Source organism: Engraulis encrasicolus, chromosome 8 (assembly GCF_034702125.1).
Source record: "Engraulis encrasicolus isolate BLACKSEA-1 chromosome 8, IST_EnEncr_1.0, whole genome shotgun sequence".
Taxonomy (NCBI): domain Eukaryota; kingdom Metazoa; phylum Chordata; class Actinopteri; order Clupeiformes; family Engraulidae; genus Engraulis; species Engraulis encrasicolus.
In genome coordinates this window covers 1,403,502-1,413,166 of record NC_085864.1, presented here as the reverse complement: position 1 = coordinate 1,413,166, position 9,665 = coordinate 1,403,502, and the positions used below count along the sequence as shown (strand labels likewise).

The 9,665-nt window shown below is 40.0% G+C and overlaps 1 long non-coding RNA gene across 2 annotated transcripts; it reads left to right on the top strand.

Moving 5' to 3' along the window:
- Positions 1 to 6,223: 6,223 nt before the first annotated feature.
- LOC134453448 (uncharacterized) lies at positions 6,224 to 7,968 on the top strand. 2 transcript variants are annotated; one of them, XR_010035607.1, is made up of 3 exons: positions 6,224 to 6,445; positions 6,851 to 7,068; positions 7,605 to 7,968. It is a non-coding gene; the product is annotated as an uncharacterized LOC134453448 (long non-coding RNA). The 2 variants fall into 2 exon arrangements; XR_010035606.1 differs by lacking the exon at positions 6,224 to 6,445 and having other exon boundaries at positions 6,778 to 7,068.
- Positions 7,969 to 9,665: the final 1,697 nt, after the last annotated feature.

Here is a 9,665-nt window from a genome sequence, read left to right as displayed (position 1 = left end):
AACTTATACTTAAGTATACTTTTTACATTAGTCTGAAAGAAGTCCTAATACTTCAAGTGCATAACAAGTACCTAGCCTACAAGTCATTGACTTGTGTTTAACATTTAATTTATTTATTAATATAGGCTAATACTGGAGTTTAACACTTTTAAGTACAAAGTAAGGGTGCTCAATTCATCTTTATAGGCCCACCAAGAATTTCTCCTTTTTGAACTCTCTGACATGTCACCGTGTGCATTGCAAAATGTTGAGCAAAACTGTGCTCTCACACACACTTTACTGATGTCAGGCTGGTCCACTTGAGCCATGAAACTTCCCACACTAAAATGACAGGTGTCTCAGTTATTTTGTCTAACCCCTCCATGTGATGATTTTCTACAAAAAAAAAGAAAGAAAAGAAAATTCTCTGGCAGGGGTCAAGAGCGGAAGTGACATATTTATGTTGCATTTTTCATGCGAAAATGTGCCCTGACCAAAACAATCCCTATCCCCAACGTCAGTAAAGAAATGTTTTTATTATTATAATTATTATTATTTTAAAATGTGCCCAAATAAAATAAATCTTAAACCTAACCGTCAGTAACTTCCGGTATCCACGACCCAACCGCGTTTGCAGTTCTGCCCATGGTCCCGCCCCATATCTGGCAGCCAATGGGGGCGGCCCAATTTCAAATTAGGGCTCACCGCGCGTGTCGTTCGCAAAAAATAACTGCCGCTGCTGAAGAGAAGCAAAGAAGACCACCGAGCTGGAGAAGAGCTAAAAAACGCAATTTATAGATTACAATGGCATTTGCCAATTATTATATCAACGACAAGACTGTGGAAGATGGGAAGATTTCATGAATAAGTCCTGACGACCGGCAATTATGTCCAACAACAGTAAATCACTCAGTGCCCTGATCTGGAAGAAGACGAATGGATGGAGATAAAGGGGGAGATTAACGACAGGAAAAAGTCAAACGGCCCAGCCTTTTTTCCTGGAAAGGTTTTGATGACTGCTGGTAAGTTGTGAATTGTATTGATTCTCAGTTAGCTCAATAGCATTGTTCCCAAAGTGGGGTCTGTACATAAAGCCAGCCTACCTAGCTAAGTGACAGTTGACCATGCTGCAAGACAGCTGTTTAACCACTCACTCACAACGCAGTGACAACAATGTCAACGAAAATTGCGTTTTGGCTCTAGTGCCAGATATAATGTAAGTGCCAAGAGATAATTCTACACTTGCAAGAAGTGGTCCAATATTAGTTTGTGGCTGTCTAGTTGTGCTTAGCTCTGTATGCTAACCGTTAGCTTACCCGGCTAGCTTAAACAGACTGATCAAATGGTAAAAGTTATTGGTGAATTTTTTCCGTTTGTGTTAAGCATTAGGCCTACATATTACAGTTACAGCCACAGTCTCTTTAGATAAACCACAAACTATGTTTAAAGCCGCTCGGATGCTCGTCGTGTTTTCTGAATATTGTATCTCGCCTCGAATGCAAAATGTTCAGAAAAACATGGCGGAGGTCCGTGTAGCTACCAACATATTTTTGTTGTTGACAATCTAAAAAGTCTGACTCATCGTGGCACCTGTCCCTGCCTAATTAGCTCCACTTCCAGTCACGGTCCAGTCAACAGAAATGACCAGTCCAATGTGTTAAAGTGGTCTCAAAACAGAATAATAACACAAAGCTTTTGTTGTCTTGTTTTCATCCCCTTTACAGAGCTTCCAGGAGTAGTAGTGACAAGGCCCCAACACCTCCATCAACCTGGTCAACACACCACCTGGAGATTGCCTACCTTCTGCACAGAGCTCTCAAGTGTTATCTGAGCCTGATGACATGGTAAATACATAAACATATATTAATAGTGTTGTGTTTATTAATGTGGGGAAATGTTTACTACAGTGCTCCTCTACCTTTTGATTTTACACATCAGTTAGAAAGAAAGCATGTTCAACTGTACTGGATGTAGTATTCATGATATATTTGGGGACGTCATCATACCATTTCCTAACCTATCATGTTATGGAGGTAGTTTATAGACTATAGGCCAACACTGCACTGAATTTACAAAAAAAGATACATTTTTTACATTGATTTATTTATATATATATATATATATATATATATACACACACAATTATTATTATTTTTTTAAACAACTAAAGTAATGCTTCATTATGATGGTGAACAGTCAATGTTTTTCAGTTGTAAATTATAGAGGAATTAGCACTTGATGTCACTCATTAGCAACATGCTGCCCATTGTTTTTAAATTGTAGACCTATGATAAGTCATCTCCCCTACAATTGCGTGTTTATTGTGGACCATGAATAAGAATAACATTTAGGTAATGTTTTTGTTCTGTATGTGTGTTTGCACTCACAGCTCATGCCCAGGCGAAATTCCCTGACCACCATGCAAGATGTGAGACGAATAATAAGACAGAAGTACAACAACACCAAGCAAGTAAACGAAAAGAAGTCCCAAATGTCAACATATTATGTAAAAATAAATATGAAATAAATAAATCAAACTTATTTTCAACATTGTGTCTTCTGATTTTGTAAATACATCACACTCAGTACACTGTACATTTAGTAGCCAGAAATGAATAAACTTTAATAATACTAAGGAGTCTATTTCAAGTATATAAACCATAATCTACAATATATGATGAATAAACATAAAGTATACTTGTAGTAAACTAGTAAAATAACGAAAGTTCATATAAAGTACACTTGAGGAATACTACAATAAACTAGAAACATGAACTGGAAGTATATAACCAGTACAGTGGCAGTATATAAATAAGTACACTTATAGTATACTTGAAGTATTCAAGAGGGATACACCAAGCATTGATGAATGTACTTGAAAGTGTACTTTTTGTAAACTTGAAATGAACTTATAAGTATACTTTTATAAACTTAAAATGTTCCAATTTAGTATAAAGTAGTATTAAATTAGTATACTTTCTAGTATACTGAAAGTACATGGTCTCAAGTATACTTCGTATACTTATACTTGTACTTAAGTATACTTAACAAAATATACTTTAAGTTTACTACTTTTTGCTAAGGGATGTCAGCTTTGCTAGCTATCGGCATATATTTTGACATCTTGACAAAGTTGCCTGCAACCAATGGCCCCGCTGTTATAGCCCAGGCTATAGCGCACTATAACGGAATACAACACTCGTAGAAAGCAGTTTTGTAGGCTATGCTGTTGCTTTTAAAAATAGCCCAGCGCATGCTTGAATGAGCCGTCGTCCAGGCAAGTTGGAGGCTGGCTGACTTAATGCAGCCCAAGCACACGTTAGTCTCAGAGTTGAAAATTAACGATTCTGAAATGATTCTCATTCTGGTGTTTGCTGCTCGAGTGGTCTTACAGACAAAAGCATGATGACATCCTACAGGTGGTTACTTTTAAGACAGAAACATAATGCCGTGAACATAGCCAACTATTCGATTGAATGCATCTATTACACATAGCCTACGCAATGCCCATGTGTGATACTCTGGCTCCCCCTCTTGACGTGAACATGCACCGGCACACACAGACACGCGCACACGCCATACACACACACACACACCAATTGATCATTCATAGCTTGCATATACAGAATAGAAGAATGTCCAGTTTTTATTATCAGTATGGATTACAGTTATACAGTTATGTTCACAAGTGGGCCAATTCAATATACAGATATACAGTTAAGTTAACAGTAGGCCAATTCAATTCAGTTTGGTTCAGGTAGATATTGAATGATGCAGAAAATAAGAATATAACAATGTATTTATGATGCTGTTTAATAATAAATAAGTGCTATAAAATATTTTCTTGTGTGCTTGCATAAATGATCTCTGCCCATTCTTTTTTAAAAATAATTGCCCAAAAAATGTTCAGCTCGCGCGCTCGCATTTCTTTTTGGTGCCCTTTTGTGCCCCTGTATAGTGTTGAGGCTGCTGACGCCCCTGATCTGGTTCCTGTCCATGCTTGTATATTTTTACTGCGTTATGCAACCTGTCCAAATGGGGGACTCTGCCATAAGTCTGAGCATGAGGGTTGGACTGACCAGTCATGTATATCTGACCGATGTATGGAGAGGAACTCCACATCGAGAGCTATAGCGATACAGCATGTGAAAAAGCGAATGAAGATGCACGCATGCACGCACACACACACACACACACACACACACACACACACACACACACACACACACACACACACACACACACACACACACACACACACACTTTCCTTCTTTATTTGTGCTCATAATTTAAAGAAACACTATGCAACTTTTTCATAGTCATGAAATGGCTTGGTACTCAAGGTTTTGCTTGACTGACCCGTTATGGGGAAAATGTCAATATTTCCATCACCGCCTAGTGTTCCTGCTCTGAAACAGCACTTGCAGTTTTGCCTGGCGGCGCCGCGCCTTTTGTTGTTGTGCAATTTGTGGCCGCTAGGGGCGTCTAGATTTCTATGCTGTATGAGCGGAGCGAGACCTATTCCCCTTCGTTTGCTAACTAAGCAGCAGCAGCTTGCTGAAAGCTGGCTACTGGCTAGCTGATTGTAAAATATCACGCTGGCATGCAGTGAAAACAACGAATGGGACTGCAAATAAATCACGAGATAATTGAGATGAAAGGTTTGGACAGGCAAATAAATCGCTTGTTTGAACATTGGAAAAGGGCTTCAAACCGGAGAGAGCCGAATGCCAAAAGATGGGGATTTTATCATTCATTCACTACACTGGGATTTATGCATTAGCATTCTCAAAACCCACGCCACCTCGTTTAGTTTACAAAGATACACAAATGTATACGTGTTGAAATCTGATGTCGCACATTTTATTTGATGTCAAAGGATACAATCAGTCGAGCGAGGCTAAAAATATATGTTGTTGCCGATCAAGAGGAAACAAAACGTGATCTCTAAGATCCTGACAAAAGGAACAAGTGATTCATTTTTCGTGGTGATCCGGATCACAAACCAGATCCAGGATTTTTTAAAAAAGATTCTTCACCATTGCGGGATAGGGCGAATTTTCACATTCCAGTTTCTAACTCCACAGAAGCATGGCTGAAAAACATGAAAAGTCCGGATGTGGATTCTGGATCTGATGATCCAGAATGTGGAAAACTATAGGGGAATAGAGAAATGTGTAATGGTGAAGTGACAAATGAAAGAAGGTTGTAATACTGAATAAACATTGTTGTAAGTTATTTTATAGGCATAGGATTCCACAGTGTGTAGATGCTATGGCGTCAGTGACCCCATGGCCTTGACGGAGGTTTGCACTCTCTGAGTGCTTCTAGTTATTATTATTACACAGACATGCTCCTCTCTGTTTCTTCCGCTGAAGGTTTATACGGAAAATGACATACAGTACTCAATACACAATTGATGAAACACAACCAATAGCAGACTACTGAAAGTAGGAAGACAAGTGATCTAGTAACTTTGAAACAAAGGGACTAAAACCGACCCTAACACCCACCCCCACCCCCCCCCCCCCACCACACACACACATGCACACGAACACCACCACAACCCTTTTACCTTTACCCCGGCCACCCATCTCTCCTGAGCCTACATCTTTCAAAAAAGCCCTCATAATGGCCTAATGCTCTCTTCATTCACATGGAGCGCCAATCCTTTAAGCTGAGAGTGATTTGTGGACTGAAACACTCGGCTGTGCTCCTCCGCAATAAGTGTCAGCAGCGGAGTGGAGTGCAGACCCATCTTGCAGCTCTCTCGTCTCGTTCCCGACCAAATCATATTAAAGGAATAGGTCGGTATTTTGCATTGGGGACCTTAATTATGGTGTATCATACACTGAGCTACCCACCTGTGTCACTTTTGTTTGATTTGAAGCCTTCCGTGAGATTTTGGGTTTGGGCGATATCCACAAACCACCATACAACGGGAGTCAGCGGGGCACAGACTTTAAATCCGTCGTACACGCATAAACAGTATTTTCTTATTTTGTTTAGGGTCATACAATTACGTTTCCGCCTCGTTTCAATATTTAAATCTCCCGGGTTCAGTGAACGAATTAAAAATCTGTATTGACTGAGGTGTGCCACGTCATCTTTCTGCGACGCTCATTCTGACAGCCAGCCAGCTCTGCTACGGCAGTCGGCAACATGATAAAGTAACAAGAAGCAAACGTTGAAGCTCTCGGTTTTTAACAGTTCTTCGGCTAGAACTTTGCTATGGGTTGAATGTGCGCCTATACTGGATGCTGAAACTAAACGACAAGCTTTATGAAACCGTGGCATTTTGCGTTGAGATGGAAAAGGAACGCGCCACACTCTCCTGGATACGAGGCTACGTGTGTGCGGCTTTTGCGCCAAAGGTCTTTCTACCAGCAAAACAAAATAGCAGGACAGAAGTGACAGCGTCAGAAACAAAACAATGCTGTTCCGATTGCTGATGGAGACAACAGAGGTAAGGACATATTATGTATCTAGAGTTTTTGAATGGCTAATCTTGGTGTCGCCTCAAACTAGCTCTCTTCTCGGTGCCTTCGTATGGCTGTTCATGCTACCAGCTACAGATAGGCAAATGAATCAAAGCTACGTTTGGTCTCAAACAAAATTGTACACGGAAAATAGTAGTCCTTCAGTAGGCAAGACAATCACAATCATATGATAAGCCTGTCAAAGCCCTGCACCAAATCATGGAGTAGGTCGACTGTGGTTTTCACTTTTACTGCTAGTAAAACTGACGGCACGTAATTCGACTGTCTAGCCAATAACTGGTAGGCCTACATGGCTTGATCTTCAGGTCATACTAGTTGTAGGTTTTACAGTGATACTGGTGTATTGACACACTTCTTTATTTATTATTTAGAAAGACAGGAGAAGGTCAAGACTCAAGAGCTGGACTTTCCATGACGTCCTCACTCGACCCCTGTGAATAGCAGCCCACCGTTGACCAGCCATCAGTATCTACTGTGCAGTCATTTCCTGACCCGGTTTCTCACTAGCCCTTCGCAGACGAACACTACCACCTGAAGACGGTCGTCTGGATAATACTTCGGTTTGGCACCGGCATGGTCTACCACAAAGGTAAACACATCAGGCCTACCACTCCACTGCATTTGTTTTAGAAGTCTAAACAACACACCAGGGTGTATTCCATAGGCGAGTTATCACGAACACATTTTATGTGTAAAAACTGAAATGTTGTTGCAACACATGGGATATGTGTGGCTCAGGGGAAAAAACAGTTATGAGCCACGTTTGTAGTATTTCCCATACAGTACACCATTCATACTAATTATAATATTAGTTACTAATACTAATATAATATTAATTATAATTACTTTCGTGTCGATATTTTTCAAAGGGTTTTTCCATCCAGTATTACTCTGGCAAAATGCCCATTGCTTTCCTGTCCAATATTATAAAAAAAAGTCCAGTGGCCTTCAACTAACACCTTTTGACTTATCACGGTGTATCTGGAGAGCAGACAATCTTCTTTATGAGTTTCACATTCTGTTACATTACTGCCATCACCTACTGTGCACTCATGTGATTGGCCTTTACCATTCCTGTTCAATGACCATACATAATACACTACAATTGTCATTTCTATTTTCCAGATAGACGCCAGACCTTCTGAAAGGACCTAATGGACTGAGTGCTGGAAAGGAGACAACCCCTCTATAGAATAAACTGAGTGTAACAAACACTCCACCACGAAAACTCTCCACTCCAGTCCCAAGAACAGACATGTATGTTTTAGTGTCATGACGGAGCAATCATTTCGGAAGGTCCTAAACCCTATTTATCTAAAATACTTTCTGATGTTTGAAAGTGACATCTTGGTTACCCAATAAGACATTTCTTACATTATTACAAGATTCTTCACTTCTTCCTACATTGTTAATGACTGAATGATTACAATTATGATGTACACATTGTTATTGGTCACACCTGCTGACATTAAAGTCCCAGTAAAATCTTCTGTCTTTTCCTTTATGTAAAGAAGGTAAAGTAATGACACTTGAGGCAGTAATGACAAATGGATAAATGTGTAAAATTTATTTTCAATGGCCACCAAATTATATTGATGACCTAAGTTCAAGAGAGTCCTTGTGCACAAGCCCTCAGCAATGCAGGTGCTGATGTGAGGCAGGAGAAGGTGAATAATGAACAAAATTCAAAAGACATTTCACACTGCTTATTGTTCTTTTTCTTCCTTAATTTTTCTGAGCTAACAACGCATTTTGCCCTGTGTGTCAAAATAAAGTAAGAAAAAGAATGGTAAGCAGTGTGCGGTGTCTTTTGAATTATGTAGATAATCTCTTCCTGTGAGTCCAAGATATTGTGCAGGTGGAAGTTGAGAAAGTGTCCCTATGATTGTTACAATGGAATGATGCATGAAATTAATTTACAAATGTTGTCAAAAGACATGGAATATTATATTTTCATTTCATTGCATTTTTAAAAAAAAATGCATTGCACTTAGCTGACGCTTTCATTTACCAAAAGTGGTATTGGTTACAGTCCCTGGAGCAATGTGGGGTTAGGTGCCTTGCTCAAGGGCACTTCAGCCATGGATGGAGATGTAGGGAGAGGTCAGGAGGGATTCGAACCAGCTGCATTTGGTCCAATAAGGGGTCCCCACAATGCACCTAAGATGTGTAATGTCAAATTATGTGTAGTATTACCAACTAGATTTATAACTTCATTGTAATTACTCAATATAACACAAGATGATAAGTCAATGTAGAGACTCTGACTCCATCCAGCATATGGTATGGTGGGAGATGGATGAGGGTCATGATGCACCTTGGATGACCCTTCTGTACTGTAACCTGGCCGCGGACGTTCAGCTCCCAGGGCGCTGGGCGCTGTGTACAGCATTTCCTACGAGACAGATGATCACAATACAGCAAGTAAGAGGTAGGGACACTTCAGTCAATGATGGGTTTTTTTTTTTTTTGGGGGGGGGGGGGGGGGGGGGTACAACCACAGCTTATGTTCATAAATAATTGATTAGTATACTGCAATGATATAATGCTTCTTGGATAATCCACTGACATGAAACACAACAGAACAAATAATAATCTATACAATGGTGGCACTAGCTGTGAAGTTACTACTAACGTCACTGACTGACCCCAATATCGAAGCTGTCTGGGCATAGTAAATCAAACAGAATTTACAAATTCCTCGGCGACTTACTCAATTGAAAGCTGTGTGTTCCTGCGAGTTTTGGCTATAATCTCCGATTCAACTTCGAAGAATGTTGATACCAGCTCGATTCGTCATGGCGAGAATATCCTCCAGAGTTACTTGGCACCTTCCTAAATAAATAAAGAAGTGTGTCACTACATCAGATCAGTATCACACTGTAAAAACTCCAAGGGATATGACATGAGAATCAATGTAGCCTACCATTTCTCAGTAGGCTAGACAGCTGAATGTTTTTACTAGTAGGCCTAGTAAAAGTAAAAGTCAACTGTACTTATAAGTATACCACATGATTTGGTGCAGGGCTTATCATATGATTGTGATTGTCTTGCCTACTGAAGGAATACTATTCGTATTTTCCGTGTACAATTTTGTTTGAGACCAAACGTAGCTTTGATTCATTTGACTATCTGTAGCTGGTAGCATGAACAGCCATACGAAGGCACCGAGAAGAGAGCTAGTTT